This window comes from Chelonoidis abingdonii, chromosome 7, assembly GCF_003597395.2.
Source record: "Chelonoidis abingdonii isolate Lonesome George chromosome 7, CheloAbing_2.0, whole genome shotgun sequence".
Classification (NCBI taxonomy): Eukaryota; Metazoa; Chordata; order Testudines; family Testudinidae; genus Chelonoidis; species Chelonoidis abingdonii.
The window spans coordinates 61,368,203-61,390,224 of NC_133775.1; the positions used below are offsets into that span (position 1 = coordinate 61,368,203).

Sequence of the window (22,022 nt, forward strand, 5' to 3'; positions counted from 1 at the left end):
GCTCCATCTCTGTGTCTTTCCTATGAGATCAATAGACTCCTTTGGTAGGGATTCTCTTAATTGGCTCATTAAGGAATGGATGCCACTTGTCCCTAACTAATCCACCTCCCAGTGAGCCTCAGCTGCCTTCACCATGGACCCAGACAAACTGTGAAAATACAGATTAGAACCTCAGAGTTACAAATCAGTGTTACGAGTACCAGTCAACCACACACATTCATTTGGACCAAGTAGCAATCAGGCAGCAACAGAGACCAGGGAGGAAAGCAAAATAGCAGTACCATGTTAAAAGTAAAACTACTAAAAATAAAGAGAAAGTTTTAAAAAAAATGACAGGTAAGGAAACTTGTTTCTGTGATGTTTCATTTAAAATTAAGAGGTTTAAAGCGCATTTTTCTTCATAGTAAAGTTATCAAGCTGCATTACATCAAGTTTCAATTGCAAACTTTTGAAAGAACAGCCATACGTTTTGTTCAGCATTATTGAGATTTCAGAGTTCCTGAGGTGTTCGCAACTCTGAGGTTTACTGCTAATGCCTCTCAGGCCATTCATCTTCTCAGCAAACCACACCCTGCCACCATCATGAGTCAGAAGAGTCAATATTCAATTTTTCTGCGGATCAGTAATTTGGTCGGTCCGCTGCTTGTCGGTCTCTGTACATTTCCAGATCATTTCACATGGATGATGGGGGTTTATAAGCTCTGGTCATAAATGGCTGGAATCTCTCACCTTAAATTTCCCTGATTATAGCCCTGAACATCTTTTGCACCCTCTCATATCCATTACAGGCTAAGTTCCCTGTAAGCTGTGTGTTAGCCATGCAGCAGCTTTCGTGCTTCACAGGGGACCAGCCGTTGGCCAGATCGAGCTCATGCAGTTTGGGCAGCACCCCCAGGCGGCGGCTGGCGCAGCACGGCGTCGGGCCCCCAGGCATGGCCTCCCCCACCCAGGTGCTGCTGCAGGGAGAGTGCTGGGCGAGTCCTCTCTCCCTGCTGTTAGCCCTGGAACACCTCCTGCACTCCAAATTCCCTCATCCCCAGCCCCACCCAGAGCTGCATCCCAGCTGGAGCCCTCACAGCTCTGCACCCACCCTCTGCCCCATCCCTGAGCCCCCTCCCACAAAAGAACACCTCAGCCCCCACCACCACCACATGAATTTTGTATGTGCACATATGGAGGTGATATGTATATGAAAGCTGATGTGTCACACATCACCTCCATATTGGTGCAATAACAGAATTCATTCTGCACAGACGGGGAAAAAATTAGAGGGACACTGCCCAGAGCTGAAGTGTTGTTGGCTTTACTATATACAAATAAGTAAATGAAGTCAGTGGGATTGTTCCTGTGCATAGCAGCAGGATTTGGCCGTGTAGGTAATAAGCTCTTGGGGGCAAGGAATGCTGTTTTTGTTTATGGAGAGCCACTGAATTAAAGGTACTATTTAATGAAACCTTAATAATTATTAATAATAATTAATAATAAGTGCTAGATCAGGAGTCGGCAACCTTTCAGAAGTGTGTGCCGAGTCTCTCTTTATTCACTCTATTTAAGTTGTTCTTCGAGTGGTGTTTCTTTGTCCATTCAAAGTAGGTGTGTGCGCATTATTCGTCGCGTGCACGCCAGCCAGAAGATTTTCCCTAGCAGCGTCCATAGGGTCGCCGGCGCCTCCTGGCGTTTGGCACCACTATGTTCACTCTATTAAGGGGGGCCCGCCGACCCTCCACCCCCTCAGTTCCTTCTTACCGCGGTGACAGCTAACTGGAACTTCTCTTGCGCATAGCCAAGTTGCAGTGTCCTATCCTTACTTTAGTCGTGTGTCAGTTACATTATAGTTAGTTAAGTAGATCTTGTGTGTATATAGTTTTTCATGTTGGGGTTTCCCACCACCATACCCGGTCTTTGCCGTCGCTGGGGCATGCCGGGCCCCCGGGTTCAAACTGCAAGGATTGCGGGAAATTCATGCCCAAGCGCATGACTCACACTTCTGCTTGTTGAGGGTACCTCAGAAAGGAGCCACAAAAGGGACCGGGGCTCTATCTTTAGAGGCTTCCGCCTGCGAAGTCTTAAGGACAGGGCTCAGAAAGACTTAGAGTCCTCCTGATGGAGGGGCCCTGCGGCCACCGTTGGACTGGGAACTGGCTGAGGCGGTGCCCAGGGCTGTCGTCCTTGGTGCGGAGCACGCCCGGCACCGGCAATCAGGACTTAGAGCCCAGCCCCAAGTCGTCAAAAACCCGGCACTGGACGGAGTCCATAGCATTTCATAGACTCTAGACTGGAAGGGACCTCGGAGGTCTTCGAGTCAGTCCCTGCCTCATGCAGGACAAATACCTGTCTAGACCATCCCTGATAGACATTTATCTACCTACCTTAATATCTCCAGAGATGGACATTCCACAACCTTCCTAGCAATTATTCCAGTGTTTAACTACCCTGACAGTTAGGAAAACTTTTCCTAATGTCCAACCTAATCTCCCTTGCTGCAGTTTAAGCCCATTGCTTCTTGTGCTATCATTTAGAGGCTCCAGGTGAACAAGTTTTTCTCCCTCCTCCATGATGACACCCTTTAGATACTTGAAAACTGCTATATCATGTCCCCTCTCAGTTCATCTCTTTTCCAAAACTAATAAACCCAATTCTTTCGGCCTTCCTTCATAGGTCATGTTCTCAAGACCTTTAATTTCTGCGTGCTCTTCTCTGGACCTTCTCCAATTTCTTCACATCTTTCTTGAAATGCGTGCCCAGAACTGGACACAATACTCAGTTGAGGCTACCAGCGCAGAGTTAGAGAGGAAGAATGAGCGTTCGTGTCTTGTTTACAACACCACCTGTTCATTGCATCCAAGAATCACGTTTGCTTTTTTTGCAACAGTATCACACTGTTGGACTCATGTTTAGCTTGATGTCCCACTATACCCCTAGATCTCTTTTCTGCCATACTCCTTCCTAGACAGTCTCTTCCCATTCTGTATGTTGTGAACTGATTGTTCTTTCCTAAGTGGAGCACTTTGCATTTGTCTTTATTGAACTTCATCCGGTTTTACCTAGACCATTTCTCCAATTTGTCTAGATCATTTTGAATTTTGATCCTGTCCTCCAAGCAGTTGGCAATCCCTCCCAGTTTGGTATCATCCGCAAACTTAATAAGTGTACTTTCTATGCAACATCTAAGTCGTATGAAGATATTGAACAGAGCGTCCCAAAACAGACCCCTGCGGACCCACTGTTATACCTTTCCAGCAGGATTGGGAGCATTAATAACCAACTCTCTGAGTACGGTTATCCAGCCAGTTTATACACCACCTTATAGTAGCCCATCTAAATTGTATGTGCCTAGTTTATCGATAAGAATCATCGAGTCCATATCAAATGCCTTAGGTTAATCTAGGTATACACATCCCACCGCTTCTCCTTATCCACAAGAACTCGTTATCCATCAAAGGGTACGTCTACACTGCACGATTATTTCGAAGTGTTTAAACCGATGTTACCAAACGATGTTAAAAATCGGTTTGTGCACGGTCCACAGTGCGTATCAAAAATCGATTGCTTATTGTCATGGTCCAAGGCTACCATCGATTTCAAGGAGCGGTGCACTGTGGGTGCTGTTCCTCAGCTATCCATGTTCCCACTCCGTGTGAGAGCACAGTGCCTGATGGTGCATTTAAAACATTGCCCGGTGGTGCTGGGTACAGGCCTCACCCCTCCTTTGTGAAGGCAGCAGACCAACCTTGCGCCTTTTCGCGGAGTGCAATTGCAGCAAACGCCATAGCACAGCAATCATGGACCCTGAAATTTCACAAACGGTATTCTGACCGTTTTCAAACACCTCGCGTACTCTCGTGCTGACATATACTTGAACATGAACTGCAAAAGGCAGGAGGAGAGGAGGAGGCAACTATTGCTGAGCGGCGAGGACAGCGGATTGACGAATGGTAGGCAGAATTCTCCATAACCGCTGCCCCAGCGTTTTGGAGCTACTGCTATTAACGGGGCATCACTACCCATTGAATCCGAATTTGGGCACTGGGAAACAAGCACAGACTGGTGAGGACCGCATTTGTTTTGACGGTGTATGGGACGATTCGCAGATGGCTGCAAACTTTCGGCAATGCGTTAAGGAGCACTTTCTTAGAACTTTGTTGACATGTTCCCCTGCCCTGAAACGCCGTAATACAAACATGAGGAGCAGCCCTCACAGTGGAGAAGCGACAAGTGGCAATAGCCTCTGGGAAGCTTGCAACGCCAGACAGCTACCGGTCCATTCGGAAATCAATTTGGAGTGGGCAAATCTACGTGGGGGCTGCACGTGATGAAGTAGCCAAAGCAATCGTTTCTTATCTCTTCTCTTTGCTCCGCACCAAGGACGACATGCTGGGCACCGCCTCAGCCAGTTCCAGGTCCAACGGTGGCCGCAGGGCCACCTCCATCAGGAGGACTCTAAGTCTTTGAGCCCTGTCCTTAAGACTTCGCAGGCGGAAGCCTCTACAGATAGAGCCCCGGTCCTTTTGGTGGCTCTTTCTGAGGTACCTCAAACAAGCAGAGTGTGAGTCACGCTTGGGCATGAATTTCCCGCAATCCTTGCAGAGTTTGAACCCGGGGGACCCGGGCATGCCCCAGCGAGCGGCAAAGACTCGGGTATGGTGGTGGGGAACCCCCCAACTATGAAAAACTATATACAAAGATCTACTTAACTAACTATAATGTAACTGAACACACGGACTAAACAGTAAGGATAGGACACTGCCAACTTGCTATGCGCAAGAGAAGTTCCAGTTAGCTGTCACCGGCGGTAAGAAGGAACTGAGGGGGTGGAGGGTCGGCGGGCCCCCTTTATAGAGTGACATAGTGGTGCCACGCCAGGAGGCGCCCGGGCCGACCCTATGGACGCTGCTAGGGAAAATCTTCTGGCTGGCGTGCACGCGACGCGCACACACCTACTTTGAATGGACAAGAACAACCACTCGAAGAACCACCTTAAATTAGAGTGAATAAAGAGAGACTCGGCACACCACTTCTGAAAGGTTGCCGACTCCTGATCTAGCCCATTATTATTAATTATTATTAATATTATTAAGGTTCATTTACATAGTACCTTTAAATTCAGTGGCTCTCCATAAACAGAAAAACATGCATTCCTTGCCCCAAGAGCTTATTACCTACCGGCCAAATCCTGCTCTTATGCACAGGAACAATCCCACTGACTTCATTTACATTATTTGTATAAGTAAAGCCAACAACACTCAGCTCTGGGGCAGTGTTCCCTCTAATTTTTCCCACGTCTGTGCAGAATGAATTCTGTTATGTGCACCAATATGGAGGTGATGTGTGACACATCAGCTTCATATACATATCACCTCCATATTGGTGCACATAACAAAATTCATGTGGTGGTGGTGGGGCTGAGGTGTTCTTTGTGGGAGGGGGCTCAGGGCTGGGGCAGAGGGTTGGGGTGCAGAGCTGTGAGGGCTCCAGCTGGGATTGCAGGCTCTGGGGTGGGGCTGGGGATGAGGGATTTGGAGTGCAGGAGGGTGTTCCAGGGCTACAGCAGGGAGAGAGGACTCGCCCCAGCACTCTCCCTGCAGCAGCACCTGGGTGGGGGGAGGGCCATGCCTGGGGCCGACCCGTGCTGCGCCAGCCGCGCCTGGGGTGGTGCTGCTCCAACTGCACCTGGGCTCGATCTGGCCACGGCTGGGTCCCCTGTGAAGCACTAAATAGCCTGCTGCATGGCCACACAGCTTACAGGGAACTTAGCCCTGTATGGATATGAGAGGGTGCAAAAGATGTTCAGGGCTAAATCAGGGAAATTTAGGTGAGAGATTCCCAGCCCTATTTTATGCACCAGAGCTATACCCCCATCATCCCTGTGAATGATGCTGAAATGTACAGAGACCACAAGCAGCGGACCAGGCAGCCAATTACTGATCCCAGAAAATTGGAATATTGACTCTTCTGAATCCTCATGATTGTAGGCAGGGTTTGTGGGTTCTTGAGAGATGAATGCCTGAGAGGCATTACAGTAGAACCTCAGAGTTGCGAACACCTCAGGAACTCTGAAATCTCATAATGCTGAACAAAACGTTATGGCTGTTCTTTCAAAAGTTTGCAATTGAACATTGATGTAATGCAGCTTTGAAACTTTACTATGAAGAAAAATGCTGCTTTAAACCATCTTAATTTAAATGAAACAATCACAGAAACAGTTTCCTTACCTTGTCATTTTTTTTAAACTTTCTCTTTATTTTTCTAGTAGTTTACATTTAACATGGTACTGTATTTGCTTCCTCCCTGGTCTCTGTTGCTGCCTGATTGCCTACTTCTGGTTCCAAATGATGTGTGTGGTTGACTGGTCAACTCGTAACACTGATTTTTGTAACTCTGAGGTTCTACTGTATTTCACAGTTTGTCTGGGGTCTGATGGAAGGCAGCTGAGGCTCACTGGTGAGGTGGATAGTTAGGACAAGTGGCATCCACTTCCTTAATGAGCCAATTAAGAGAACCTACCAAAGGAGTCTATCTGATCTCATAGGAAAGACACAGAGATGGAGACTCCAAAATCTGTCCTGAGAGATTCATAGTGCATACAAGCCAGAGAAGCGAGTTATGCAACATAGTAGTTAATTGGTAGCAGTGTGGTCTTGCGCCTAAAGCAGGAGACTATGTCAAGATACCTGGGTTCTACTTGTAGCTGTGCCACTGACTGATCTGCTCTGACTTGGAACAGGTCACTTCCTTTCTCTGCTTCAGATTCCCCCTCTACGAGATGTGGATAACAATATTTCATCTTCCAGAGGTGTTGTGAGGCTCAATTCATTAATATTTGTAATGTATATTGTGATAGTTAAATGTCTGGCAAAACTGCAAAGTACTGTCAGCTCTATGTATTTGAACAACGTGAGCAACTGAACTGAGACAATTTTATTTTGAGTCACAAGAACTGGTGAATACATTAGAACTACAGGGAGAGCTTTTCCTTTATCCAAACGGTTTGTTCAGCAAATCTCTGCAGCTGTGGTACCCCTGGCCTTCCTCTGCCACGTTTCTGGGACAGCTTATGAGACTGGACACAATTACTGTCAGCACACTGCCCCACACCTCTGCCTTTTGCACAGACTTTTATTCCCCAAAACTAAAAATGATTCAGTGTGGTGCATTTTCCAATGTTTTGCCAATTTTTTGTTCCTATAAACTCAACATACATGCAGCACACTGTGTCACTAGACAGCTGATACTGTAAAGTGATACCTCAACTGCATTACACATCTTTTTCAGGGAGGCCAGCTTCCTCTCCAGAAATTCCGTCCCAAATGGACACATCCCTGGGCTAGAAAGTCATCTTCTGTCTTGTCACTTCTTATACTCCTAATATTTTTAATGATGTCAAATGTACTAATGGCTTCTCAACTTAACAACAAACCTTAGTAAATAAAAACATAGTGACTTGGATTTATAAGGCATCTAGGGGCTTAGATGCCCAACTCCTCTAGCCACAAGTAGTACAGTATTTTAAGAAAGATTAAACAATTATTTTTACTACTCAGAGGCTTCCATGAAAGAGTCTTCCCCATTCAGTTTCATGAGCCCACACCAAGTTAAAAACTCCAATTTCAAGTCATAAGGACATACAAATAATCACATCATCCTTGCCCTACACATTTTTCAACAGGTTTCCCACCTACTTATTTTCATTTATATTGTGGTAGCACACAGCAGCTCCAGTCAGGACTGTGCTGGGCACTGAACAAAAGACAGAGATAGTTCCTGCCCTGCAATCTAAGAATCATAGAACTGGAAGGGACCTCGAGAGGTCATCTTGTCCAGTCTCCTGCACTCATGGCAGGACTAATTATCTAGACCATTCCTGACAGGTGTTTGTCCAACCTGCTCTTAAAAATCTTCAATGATGGAGATTGCACAACCAAACTGGGCAATGTATTCCAGTGCTTAATCACCCAGACAGTTAGGAAGTTTTTCCTAATATCCAACCTAAATCTCCCTTGCTGCAGTTTAAGACCATTGCTTATTGTCCTATCCTCAGAGGTTAAGAAAAACAATTTTTCTTCCTCCTCTTTTTACATACTGGGCTGGGGCAGAAGGCTGGGGTACAGGAGGGGGGTGAGGGGTGCAGGCTCTGGGACTTACTTGGGTGGCTCCCGGAAGCGACTGGCATGTCCCTCCAGCTTCTAGGCTCAGGGACGGCCAGGTGGCTCCATGTGCTGTTCTGCCGCAGGCACTGCCCCGCAGCTCCCATTTGCAGGAGTTTCTGGCCAATGGAAGCTGTGGAGTTGGCCCTCTGGGCAAGGGCAGCATGCAGAGACCCTGGTTATTCCTGCGCCTAGGAGCCAGACATGCCGGGCACCTGTCAGGGCAGATAGGGAGCCTGCCTTAGCCCTGTTGCACTGCTGACTGGACTTTTAGCGGCCTGTTAAAATCTCCCAAATTGTTTTCAATAGTCACTGGGAGATCAATGCCAATTCTGGTAGATTCTCGGCCAATCCAGGAGGGCTGGCAACCCTACCTACCACAGTGGAGGGAGTGGAAGTTAATGCAGGTAGGAGCCACTGGGAAGCCCCTGCCTCTGCAGGCTGTAGATGGGGGCAGCTGCTGGAGTCCTCCAGGGAACTGAGGAGAGTGTACATGAGCCTCTGTGGGGAGCCAGGGGGATTCTGAGCAGTGGATTGGAGTTGGGAGGCAGTCAATGTAGGGGCACAGGGGTGCTAGGGCCTGAATCTGCACATGTGCATGTTTAGGATCTTTACGGTCAAAAAACCAGGACAACCCGGATGACCTTGAGCCAATAAAACTGGACCACTGGCAGCGTGCCCTGAACACCCTTACAGATTTCTCAGCACAAAAGGGCTGATCCTGGGAAAGCCTGGACATGTGGCAACCTTAAGTTTGTATGCACTGACAGTTGCATTTTCAACCTGTAATTGTCACACACACATTGGGGTGGTCAGGGGAGTTAAAAAACAGAAACTATACAAAAACATGATTTCTTCTTCATCTCCCTCCCCCCACACCAAATCTCATGATTTCTGAACTCTTGGGAGTGGACAATACTGATAAAATTACATGCATTATCAATTTAATTGTATTGTAGGTAACTTACTATATCAACAGTCACAAAAAGGAAAATCCAACCTTTGATATGCATCCGATGAAGTGGGTATTCACCCACGAAAGCTCATACTCCAATACGTCTGTTAGTCTATAAGGCGCCACTGGATTCTTTGCTGCTTTTACCTTTTCCTATTGTATATCCTGAATAAATTATTTATATTTCTGTAGTGGCAGCCAATGTCTCCTCTACCAATGTCAATAAACTGGTCTTTATGTTCTCAGACTGACTTTTGGAGCTTGAAGGATTTCTAAGTCTCAGATTTTAAGTCTCTGTGTACTAGCATAAGGAACATTTAACTGTTTGTACCCTTACTACTGGCATTTCTGAGCAGTTAGACGTTATCTACCTTTATTATTTCCAAAGCGCACAATTATTTATAGTCTCACTATCCTTTACTATTCGTTTTTGATCAGTAAAAGGCAACAGAGGAAAACCCGACATTAAAACCTGGATATATATGGTCTGACTCACGCTCACCTTGTTCTGAACATCACCTCATCATTCTTGAAAGTTCTTTGGGAACCCTAAAATCAGTGGTCACCAAGCGGTCAATCGCGATCGACTGGTCGATCCTAGAGGATCTCCCAGTTGATCGTGATCTCCGGTGGTGCAGTGGGACTGCTGCTAAAGCAGGCTCCCGGCCTGCCCCAGCCCCACACTGCTACTAGAAGCGTCAATGTGGCCCCAGGGGCAGGGGTCTCCCTCCATGCGCTGCTCCTGCCTGAAAGCACTGCACCCGCAGCTCCCATTAGCCAGGAACAGGGAGCTTGCAGTGTGCAGAGCAACGTGCCTCCCACGCCCGCCTAGAGGCTGCAGAGGCACATCAGCCCTCCCGGGAGCGGCGTGGGGCCAAGGTAGGCAGGGAGCCTGCCTTTGCAACAGCCACGCTGCACCACCAACCGGGAGCTGCCAGAGGTAAGTGCTGCCCGGCAGGAGGCCACACCCCAACCCCCAGCCCTGAGCCCCCTCCCAGAGCCAGCACCCTATACCCCCTCCTGTACCCGGAACCCCCTCCTGCACCCCAAGCCCCAGCCCTAAGCCCTGTCCCAGAACCAGCTTCTTGTACCCCTCCTTCACCCCAACCCCCTGCCCCATCCCACAGCCCCCTCCTGCACCCAAACTCCCTCCCAGAGCTTGTACCTCTCAGCTCCTTCTGCACCTCAACCCCCTGCCCCAGGGTCAGACCAGAGGTCCTTCCCACACTGCAAATCCCTCAGCCCCAGCCCAGAGCCTGCACCCCTCCTGAACTCCAATGCCCTACCCCAGCCCAATGAAAGTGAGTGAAGGGGGAGGAGAGTGAGCAACGGAGAGAGGGGTGGATGGAGTGAGCAGGGCTGGGCTTTCGGGAAGGCGTGGGTTAGATCCTGGATTGCCCTTAAATTCTAAAAGTGATCTTGGGCATAAAAAGGTTAGAGACCACTGCCTTAAATAAATAAAACACCAGCTAATAACCAAGTTATTCTATCAAATGCAGTTAAACCTCTTCAATCCAGTATTATTCTCACTAAAAATTCTATACTTGGAAATCATAGCTCAGAATCAGATGCAATAGGAACCACTTGAATGTGGAGGGGGTTTTAAGGAATGAAAAGATTCTCTCCATTGGAGCCAGGATTCCCTATTGGCAGATACATGAGCTTCCAATCCAGTAATAAATCTATAAATATGTTGCTTGTTTCCTGCCTGCTTAGGCCATTAGGCCTTAATCTACTTCCTGAGAAAAAAATGGCTAATGGAGAGAGATTTATAATAGTAATCAGAACAGAAGATGGACTCTTGGCATCTAGTCACTCAAACCCCATCCATCCTTATATTTCACCTCAGCAGTTAATATTGTTTCTGTAAAGAATCCTTTCACTCCATACAGTGCAAGGTTGTTTGCTACCAAAGAGCAAGGAAAGAAGGAAGATTTTCAATCGTTTCTAAGTGTCCAAAATGCGGCATCTTTCTTGTTTTCATCGTGTGATTTCCCTGGACAGATGACTTCAAGAAGTGAACTGAAGAAGAGCTCTGTGTGCAGCTCAAAAGTTCTCTCTTTCACCAACAGAAGTTGGTCCAATAAATGATGTTACCTCACGCACTTTGTCTCTGCAATTTATTTATCAGGTGCGTCACATCTGTCTGGGTGGATGGTTCTGGGTTATCTAAGAATATGGCAAAAAAAAAGTGAATTAAAAATATTGTTTCTGGACTAGATGGCTCCTGCCTCTGCGACCACACATCATTAAAACATGCCAGTCTCACAATGCAGAACTGAAAATCCAGAAAGGGGAAATGACGACAGCCTGGTTGTTGTTGTCACCATCCCAGGCATTGGACTAACAGAAAACTTTCTGTGTTGGGTTCTTCACTTTAGGGAGAACGGATACTGCCTGTTCCAAACTGCACTCATGCATAGGACAAGTTCTATCCTGTGTATTTGAGGTTTTCAACTAGCAATAATCACACCTCAGATTAACTTCATTGGTTATGATACTGCCACTGCGCAAAGTAAACCCAAACCTCACTTTATATTACAAGGCAATGAAAGGTCATATTCTGCCTTTCTGTGTACACAGCTTCCACTAAAGGCAATGGCAATGTACATCTAAGGATGGAAATGAGTCCAAGTGAAGCTGAAAGGAGAAGAGGAAAATTACCCTACTTCATGGGGGCCAAGAGTAGCATTATTAGTCCAAATTTGGAGTTATTTGTGAAAAGGGTTCCCAAGATACAGTACTTCCTAAAAATAGATTGTGTACAAAATCACCTAGTTCTTCTAACTGTTTTGTGCTCATCTGGGACTCAAACTGTTGCTCACCCCTTCCCCATACTGGCCTCAACCACTCAAGATTTATCTCAGCTGGTGCATGGCACCCACTGCCCCTTTGGGGAAACAATACTGAAAAATTAGGAAGGATAAGACGTAGAATTTAGGTCAGCATGAGATAAACTGATGACCTAAAAGAGTGAAATGTGCATGTACAGCAAGACTAGGGCTCTGCAGGCAGTCTGTTTTCACAGTAACTGGGTAGCTCAAGGTAACATGCCATGGTCATTGAACCTGAGCTGTACCTGGCACTGTGAAGTTAAGGTTCACCCTCTGCCAGCTTTCAGAGAATATATGTTGTGTATTTTTTTCTCTGCCTCCATTTTGCTGGGGCTCCTTCTGGATGTTTTGCCCAGAGACCAAAAGTTCTGGTTTAAGAGCTATGTTTTAAAGTTCTTAAGTAAAATTTTAGAGCACTACCAAGGAAATTCGCATTAATAAAATACAGGGAAGATGAAAGACTTTAGTATACAGTTAAAGTAACGTATTTCTTGAACAATGGATCTGACTGTAATCAAAGGAATGCAAGTCGCTGGGTCATTTGGTCAATGGATTTCTGCGATATAGCCCTCTAAATGTGAACTGCTCATACATTTTTAGAGTTGTAATGATTTTGTTGTAGCACAGCTAGGGAATATGGGGGTTGGAGCAGGGGGAGGGAATGTGAGGGTTGTTGGAGCAGTGTGGGCAGAGTGAAGGTTGAGAGACCGCAGGATGACCACTCTGCGCCTTCAACCACCTTCACCCTTTAGGGTTGTGTTCTGGCACAGCCACTTGACAGGACAGCACACCCTGAGATAATGACCCTTATGACTGTAAGGATTCTTTTCAACACTGCTTTTGAAAATCTTGTTTGATGACTTTGACAAAGAACTGGATTTCCAAAAACTGGCCATTCCACCTGGAAAAGCTGCAGGAGTGGATGTGAAGCAGTCTTGGGGAGACAGAGAAAAATGTCCTAGTATATTGTGGTCAGAAGTTGGCATCAAAGTGGATTCTCCCTGCCCAGGTGTTTAAGGTGCTGTACAGAAAAATCAAACTATAATAATAAATGCTAATAACGACAAGATAAATATTTCATATTTAAACAATGCTAGAGCCCCAGGAAAAAAGGGGGAAGGAGTGAAGTCCTACACAGGCCTCTCAATTAAAAAGAAACACCTCTGTAAAAGGTGAAAAAAAATACTGTGACTTTTCCATCTAGCTAGTTACTTAAGCAACCTCTTTTCTGAATATTTCAACACCTCAGCTGTTAGACACATTCTGTCTCAGTTCAAAAGCCCTGCCTCTTACCTTTGCACTTGTGTTCCAGCTATGGCACTTTTTTTTTTTTTTAACACAGGTTAAAAAGAAGGCCCAATTTAACCATATCATATCTGTCTCATTTACTTCCCCACAAGAAGCCAGAGCTGTTAGAAACTAATATTAGTCACACAGAGCTAGAGAAAGCCACACCAGTAATAGGAGGGGTATCTGAAAATATTAATACCACTACTATGAAACTTCTAGCCAGACTTTTAGTCTGTCAGAGATGTCTTAGCCAGTGTAACAAATTATTCTTAGCATTTAATTCTGAAACCTCCCAGAACAGGTACTAATAACAACTGAAATAATATTTGAGGTATGTAAAGGAAAGTGACTCACCTGGAACTGAAATTCTCAGGGTACATTGTCAATGCAAATCCCTATAACACTTGGAATGTGCCCTCACCAGTCCATGCTCAGAATTATTTGGAAAGCAGTGAACTTCAACTTCATGTGCAGTCCCTAGCTAAACCAAACATTCACTGAAAAGATTAGGCAATAAGGACCCTGGCCCCAACGGTCCCTCAGCATCTTTCTTAACTCCATCAGCAATGGAGCTGAAAACACAATGGATCTCTTTCTTGTTAATCTTTTTGCCTTTTCTGTTTTTAAAAAAAATTAAATAAAACCATAGCATTAGGTTTCTTATCTTACCATTGAGTCAAATCAGAATACATTGGTTCATTTCATTTGTCCACACCATTGCACAGGCCTGGACACTTTCCTCCTCTGTATTGGAATGTGAGACTAAGGGCATAGCTACACTTGCAGATGTAGAGCGCTGTGAGTTAAACCCGCCTTTGCAGAGCGCAGTAGGGGAAGTGCTGCAGTCTGTCCACACTGACAGCTACAAGCACCCTGGTGTGGCCACATTTGCAATACTTGCAGCTGCATTGGGAGTGGTGCATTACGGGCAGCTATCGCAGCATGCAAGTGACTGCAACATGCTTTTCAAATGGGGGGGGTGGAGGGTGATAGGGAGTGTGTTGTGTGTATGTGGGGGGGAGAGGGCGTGGGTTTTTGGGGTGCTGAGAGTGTGTCAGCATGCTGTCTTGTAAGTTCAGACCACTCTCCTCCCCCCCGCCTCTCTCTCACTCACTCACAGCAAACAGTAAATGCCTGCTTTTTCCTCGGAGCTGATAAGCAGCCGACTTCTCCGAAACGGAGCTTTGAAAGGGCATTTCCGCATTCCTGCAGCCGGTTTCATAACAATGACAAAAGTGGCCACTTGACTTCAAGGGATTATGGGATGTTTCCGGAGGCTGATCAGAGCGCAGTAACGCAACACCTCATTCACAATGGCGCTGCAGCACTCCAGTGGGGGCGCAGCAATGTTATTCTACTCGCTGAGGTGGAGAACCATCAGTGCTATAGCTGCGAAGCTGCTCTACGTGCCTTGCCAGTGTGGACAGGGAGCAAGCTAGGGTGCCCGGGGCTGCTTTACTGCGCTGTAACTCGCAAGTGTAGCCAAGGCCTAATTGTTGTTCTTTTCCTGAGCTATTCTGTGGCATCGGTCATTGGTTCTGATTACTTGACCTTGTGTGTTTAGGGATCATGGCTGAAACTGACAAGACGTTGTGCTTTGAGTGCTATGAGGCCTACAGCAATAAAATATCGATTACAAATGAGTACTTGGAGTGCTTAAAATATATGGATGAAGGCCATTCACCAAAGGGCTGCTCAGTCTTTACAGAGCAGGAGACTTCACATTCTCATTCAAACTCCATCAGTTCCAGGCTCCACTCAATGCTGTGGTGAGCGGGAAGGGCCTGGATCAGATGAAGATCTCATGGAAATCGCTATCAAGTGCCTGTGAAGACTGAACTCCCAGGATTGCCTATGTGAGAGGGGAAGGAGCAGTGGATCTCACACTTGGAAGGGATATCAGCTTCCCTGAAGCAGTAGAGGCAGATCTTGTGCACGTCGCTTACCAAGAAGACCAGAGGGCAGGCAAGGCAACCTTTGAAGCCTGGGACTTCGGGCATAAGTAACCTAGTCATAGGGGAAATGGGGGTGGGTGGGGGGCAGAAGCCCTTGCTTTCCACTAACTACTATTTTAAAAGCACTAACTGACAAACAAAGAGTAAAATAACAAAACTTAAAACTATGTACAATATCTACAGATAATGGATCAAGTAGAAGTTAGAAGACTAATGGATACAGAAGGGTTCTGTCCCAGATTCATAGAGATTCATAGACTCTAGGACTGGAAGGGACCTCGAGAGGTCTTCGAGTCCAGTCCCCTGCCCTCATGGCAGGACCAAATACTGTCTAGACCATCCCTGATAGACATTTATCTAACCTACTCTTAAATATCTCCAGAGATGGACATTCCACAACCTCCCTAGGCAATTTATTCCAGTGTTTAATTACCCTGACAGTTAGGAACTTTTTCCTAATGTCCAACCTAAATCTCCCTTGCTGCAGTTTAAGCCCATTGCTTCTTGTTCTATCATTAGAGCCTAAGGTGAACAAGTTTTCTCCCTCCTCCTGATGACACCCTTTTAGATACCTGAAAACTGCTATCATGTCCCCTCTCAGTCTTCTCTTTTCCAAACTAAATAAACCCAATTCTTTCAGCCTTCCTTCATAGGTCATGTTCTCAAGACCTTTAATCATTCTTGTTGCTCTTCTCTGGACCCTCTCCAATTTCTCCACATCTTTCTTGAAATGCGGTGCCCAGAACTGGACACAATACTCCAGTTGAGGCCTAACCAGCGCAGAGTAGAGCGGAAGAATGACTTCTCGTGTCTTGTTTACAACACACCTGTTAATGCATCCCAGAATCACGTTTGCTTTTTTTGCAACAGTATCACACTGTTGACTCATATTTAGCTTGTGGTCCACTATGACCCCTAGATCTCTTTCTGCCATACTCCTTCCTAGACAGTCTCTTCCCATTCTGTATGTGTGAAACTGATTGTTCCTTCCTAAGTGGAGCACTTTGCATTTGTCTTTATTGAACTTCATCCGGTTTACCTCAGACCATTTCTCCAATTTGTCCAGATCATTTTGAATTTTGACCCTGTCCTCCAAAGCAGTTGCAATCCCTCCCAGTTTGGTATCGTCTGCAAACTTAATAAGCGTACTTTCTATGCCAACATCTAAGTCGTTGATGAAGATATTGAACAGAGCCGGTCCCAAAACAGACCCCTGCGGAACCCCACTTGTTATACCTTTCCAGCAGGATTGGGAGCCATTAATAACTACTCTCTGAGTACGGTTATCCAGCCAGTTATGCACCCACCTTATAGTAGCCCCATCTAAATTGTATTTGCCTAGTTTATCGATAAGGATATCATGCGAGACCGTATCAAATGCCTTACTAAAGTCTAGGTATACCACATCCACCGCTTCTCCCTTATCCACAAGACTCATTATCCTATCAAAGAAAGCTATCAGATTGGTTTGACACGATAGCTAGTGACAAAAAGGAACTGGAGAGATAGTCAATCCACGCCACCATTTATACACTCAGATTGCAGCATATGAAATGCAAGGCGTAGGTGTGGCCCAGAGAGAATGTCTTGTCCCAGGCACATGAAGTGCACACACAGCCACAGCAAATACCCATAGGGACCAGCACTCGAAAAAGGACTCCAAATTCAGAAATGATTTTGTAAATAGAAGACTCTTGGTAACTAATTTCGAACCACTTTTGATGTTGAGACTACTATAACAGAATTAACCACCAGCTTTGGTGGGTGCCAGTGATGCTTTGATCTGTGCAATCCCATCCTTTTGAAACAAAGAAATAGCAAATATGTATGATAAATTATATGTGGCTAGACAAATATATTTGTTTATGCAGAAATAAATGTATGGCATCCTAATAAAAAGGACCTATCTTAGCTGAGTTAAGGGAAATTATGAATCTAGAGGCTTACGCAAGAAAAGTATTCTTCTTTTATAGAGCTTCAATCTGATGTTCAGAAGTGCCTGTTCATTGCATGATGCTATACCATGAATCAGAGTCACAGCCCAAGTAGAGAACAGAGTGCGCAGTAAAAAAAACATGACCCTCCTTATTATGACAACAGGATTGCAGTTCTGCAAACTGGAGATAACAGCATATGGATAATAAGTGGAACTGAAAATCAGCTTTTAATAAGAAATCCCACATGACACGGCAGCACTTCCTATAGGCCTGAAAACAATTCTCTCCAGTTGGATTTGACTTCTTCAGAAATCGATAAATGAGCAATTTTTTTCTGTCTCTTATGTCAGAAAATTAATTTGATGCAGCACTGGCAGAGCCAGGAGAGTGAACAGCTCTTGCATCCTTGGAGCCTTTCTACAAGGAGCTCTCTCACTTTTTTCTGGGTTTTGGGTGGGCTTTTCCTGTCTCATGGCAAAAACAAGATTTCTAGCCCTTCCCATTGCAAAGATAGATTCCCTTACACACAAATCAATGCATGGTTACTTGTTAATCCAGCCCAGCAGGAAACTGTTTCCAGGCCAAAGAGCAGTTTCAATAAAGGTGTGAATATTATCACTCATTCACCTCAGACAAAAAGAACAGGAGTACTTGTGGCACCTTAGAGACTAACAAATTTATTTTAGCATAAGCTTTCGTGGGCTACAGTCCACTTCTTTGGATGCATAGAATGGAACACACATAAAGAAGACATTTATACATACAGAGAACATGAAAAGGTCTGGAAGTAGCCATGCCAACTGTAAGAGTCCAATCAACTGAGATGAGCTATCAGCAGGAGGAGGAAAAAAACCCAAAAACCTTTAAGTGAATAATCGAGATGACCATACAAGGTGTGAGAAACTTAAAATGGGAATTAATGTAATGACCCAACATTCCCAGTCTCTCTTCGATTCAGCGGTCTCTCTTTGGCTGTTTATTGAAGTTTTATGTTTGCAAAATTTGCCCACTTCAAGTCTGTCACTGAATGGTTAGAGAGGCTGAAGTGTTCTTCCACTGGTTTTTCAATGTATTATGAATTCCTGATGTCAGGTTGTGTCCATTTTATTCTTATTGTGTAAGACTGGGAGTCGTTTGGGCCAAAATGTACATGGTTAGAGGGGCATTGCTGGACACATATCACATTGGTAGATGTGCAGGTGAACGAGCCCTTGATTGGCATGGCTGATGCTGGTTAGGTCCATGATGGTAGTCACTTGAAATAGATATGGGACAGAAGCTGGCATCGGCTTTGTTTGAAGGACAGATTCCTGGGTTAGTGTTTATGTTGTATGGCAGGCGGTTGCTGGTGAGTATTTGCTTAGGTGTCAGCTTCAAAGGCTAGTTGGAACTATTTAAGTAGCTCAACGTTATTAATGAATGTTGTTTTAAGCTACATAAAGAACAATTTCCAGTTGAAACAAGTTTAGCATAGTCACTACTAGCTTAGTTTGTTCTTTTTGGCTCAACTAGTAAAACTATTAGCTATGTACCACAAAGGTCTGGCCTCAAGGCAGAGCTAAGGTTATTCGCAAGATGCACAGATCACCTTGTTAACGTGCACCTGTGACAAGAATTTGGGTAACTGTTTCATATAGAAAAAGCCACAATTTTGTTGAACCTGTCAGCTGCTGTTCATGTAAGGTGGTGAGAGCAGCACTCTGTCCTCTTATACTACCAATCCAATGGGAGAACCTTACTTGCTCTGAAGTGTAGATGGAAAAAACAGTTACAATGTTTGATGGGGCTGCTCTCATCAGGACCTTAATGTGCTGCTATTACCAAGTCTTTCCTCCCACTGAGAAGAGGGTGAGGAGGGATTAGAAGAGAAGCCGGCTGTCATATGTGAGCTATGCAAAGGAAGAAGAGCAGACATTAACCAATATGTTTAGACTGCAGGAAAGCAAGCTCATAGAGTTGAAGGCCAGAAGGGACAATTATATCATCTATTCTTAACCTCCTGTATTGAGCCCAATTACTTGTGTTTGATTAAAGTATAACTTGTGTTTTGGTTAAAGCATATCTTCCAGACGGGAATTCAGTTTTGTTCTGAAGACATGAAAAGACGGATACGCCACCACTTCCCTTGGTAATTCCAATGTTCCAATGATTAATTGCCATTAACATTTGAATAGCTTAGTAAGACTCAAAAAGAGATAAACAACATATGAATAAGAAGAGTATCTTCAATCAGACTCAGCAGTATAGCAATTAGAAAGGATCTCATTCCTCATGCTGGAGGTTATAAATGAATGGCTAGCTGAGATCAGGAAGAAAATTCCATCCCCTCCAACTATTTTATAGACTTGGCCAGACACATTATGGAAGGTGTTTCCCTTCCATATAGAACAGGCCATTGCCAAAGGCAAGATATCTGACTACTGTTTTCTTCTTCTGGTAGGGTAACTGTAATGGACTGGGAAAAGAGCAGGAAACAAAAGTGAAAAATCCTCCTTCTCCCATAGTGTCTTACATCGTACTGGGAGAATGAGCAACTGGTGCCTTCATTTACCTTGTTCTGCCTGGCAAATTCAGCTGTAAACAAGACTGTACTTTGCCCTTAGATTCTGATCAGATAACTTTACAGTGCCCAGGCCCACCGGCAGCAATTCTGGGCTCCAGGGCAGAATAGTCGATGGGCCCTGATGCATGCACAAACTGCGCTGGTGCAGACACGGTCCACCTGACATTTGAGTGGTCTGCGCCTGCGCTGGCTGATGCCCAGCAAGCTGCCGGCTGCATTGCTGGGCGTGCTCTTCTGGCATGGCCAGGGCTTCCACATGCCTGCCCAGAAGGGTTACCAACTGTCTAATCACACAAACACAAAGACCCTTGCACCACTCCTTCCCTGAGGCCCCTCCCCCTGCTCATTCCATCCCCTCTCCCTCCATCACTCGCCCTCCCCAACCCTCACTCACTTTCAACAGGCTGGGGAGGAAGTTGGGCTGTGGGGTGCAGGCTCTGGGTAGGAGTTTTGGTGCAGGAGGGGGTGAGGGGTGCAGGCTCTGGGAGGGAGTTTGGGCTCTAGGTTTGGGCAGGGGGTTGGGGTGCAGGAGGGAATCAGAGGGTCGGCATTTACCTTGGGTGGCTCGCGAAAGCAACTGGCACACCCCTCTTGCAGCAGCTCCTAGGCGGGGGGCCCAGGAAGCCTCTGTACACTGCTGCCCGCAGGCACCGCCCCCAAAGCTCCCATTGGCTGCAGTTCCTGGCCAATGGGAGCTGCGGAGTTGGCACTCAGGGAGGAGCAGTGCACGGAGACCTCCTCCCCAGGCTTCAGGGACGCACTGTTGGCCGCTTCCAGGAGCTGTATGGAGCAAGGGTGAGCAGGAAGCCTGCCTTAGCCCTGCTGTGCTGATGCCGCCCCCCGGCCCTTTTAAATCACCCAGGTCCCTGGGCAATTGCCCACTCCCCTCCTCCCCAGTCTGCAGGCCTGATAGTGCTTAGCCTCTTAAAGTTTGGAACAAAATAAATCGTGTCTTAGGTTCCACAAATGTAGGGCAAATACATAAGCCAAATTTGCCATTGGCTGTTTAGGTGTATGCTGACTTTGGAGTTATGTAACATGTATGAGCTGTGCTAGATGCAGAATTATGTAAGAATTTCTACAAATCTAATAACGTAGTACAAGTTACTCCAAAGTGTCCCCCAAACGCATGGATATTATCCTACAATTGCTTAAAAAAACAGTAGTATTTCTTGCAAATTTCCACTGACCCTAATCATTAGTGAGCTCCTAACTAGTGAACCATTCAAATCGAGAACTGCCATACTTAGTGCCAATTAATGTGTTCCAGACCGGGTGGTAAGTCACTGCTAGGGACATACCCTAAATGAATGAGACAGCCTCCATCACACTTTACATACAGTCTTCAATTAACATAGCTTCTCTATTTTTGCCAAACTATCCTCCAGACACAGAGTGGTGCCTGTGCTTTCAGACTTGTTTTAAAGTTATGACTATGTTTGGTTTCACTGTGTCTAGGGCAGTCTCTATTTTGAATCCTAGAATGAAGATCGATCTCAGTCTGAGAGACTCTACCCATGTTTAGACAAATGTTAACTTGTTATTTTCTTTCCAAGTGCACAACTAGTACTGACAACTCAGAGCATTCAAAAACCAGGAATCAGGCTTAAAGGTGGGCTTTAAAAAAGTGGGTTTCTTTTTATTTGTTTTCTGGTTATTGAACCTTCAGGGTTCATATTTTCAAGCTTTTCTATGAAATCACGAGGGCTAGAAACCTACTTTCAAAAATAAACAATGAAAGCTGAGATTCTCATGTATTAACATGACTCCAGAAGCTGCAGTTTTAAGAAAAACATTCACTCTCAAAAACCTTGTGGTAAAATCATGAGTTGGCACAGTTGTGGCCCTGCTTTCAGGTTTATTATTTAGTCTCAGAATAAGTGGAATGCAGGAGAGGCCCCAAGTCCCAAGCAGCACATTAGACATAACATAAATAGCAAAGATGAACAACATAAAGGGCTCAGCACCGAGGGAGACTTTGAATCTTTATACTTGTCAGTGATTGCTGGAGCCATTTGAATTCCTCTCCAGATAAGACCGTCCATCTATTATAAGCATTTACCCAGTGTCTGAATACTAGCTCCCACACCACAAGGCACCCAGATGATATTTCTATGTGACAATGTGGAAGAAAGATGAGGCCAGAACAAGATAGCACAAAGTCATGGCCAAGTTTGACTGATTGGTCTCTGGCAGCCAAAGATTTGGTCAGTTTCTGTAGCCATCTGACGGCTGTTGCTGAAACTTAGGCAACGTGGCTTTTCTCCCTACAGAAAAAGACTGCGGAGCCTCCAAAATCCTCTTCAGAGGAGCTTCTGTTGTTCTGCTGAAGGTGACCTTAGCT

General features: G+C 45.5%; 1 protein-coding gene and 1 pseudogene across 3 annotated transcripts in view; both read right to left on the minus strand.

Annotated features, from left to right (window-relative positions):
* RABGAP1L (RAB GTPase activating protein 1 like) overlaps window positions 1–22,022 on the minus strand; it is a 570,182-nt gene that overhangs the window by 75,265 nt on the left and 472,895 nt on the right. The gene's annotated exons all lie outside the window — the stretch shown is intronic.
* On the minus strand, window positions 11,508–11,617 carry LOC116839908 (U4 spliceosomal RNA; annotated as a pseudogene).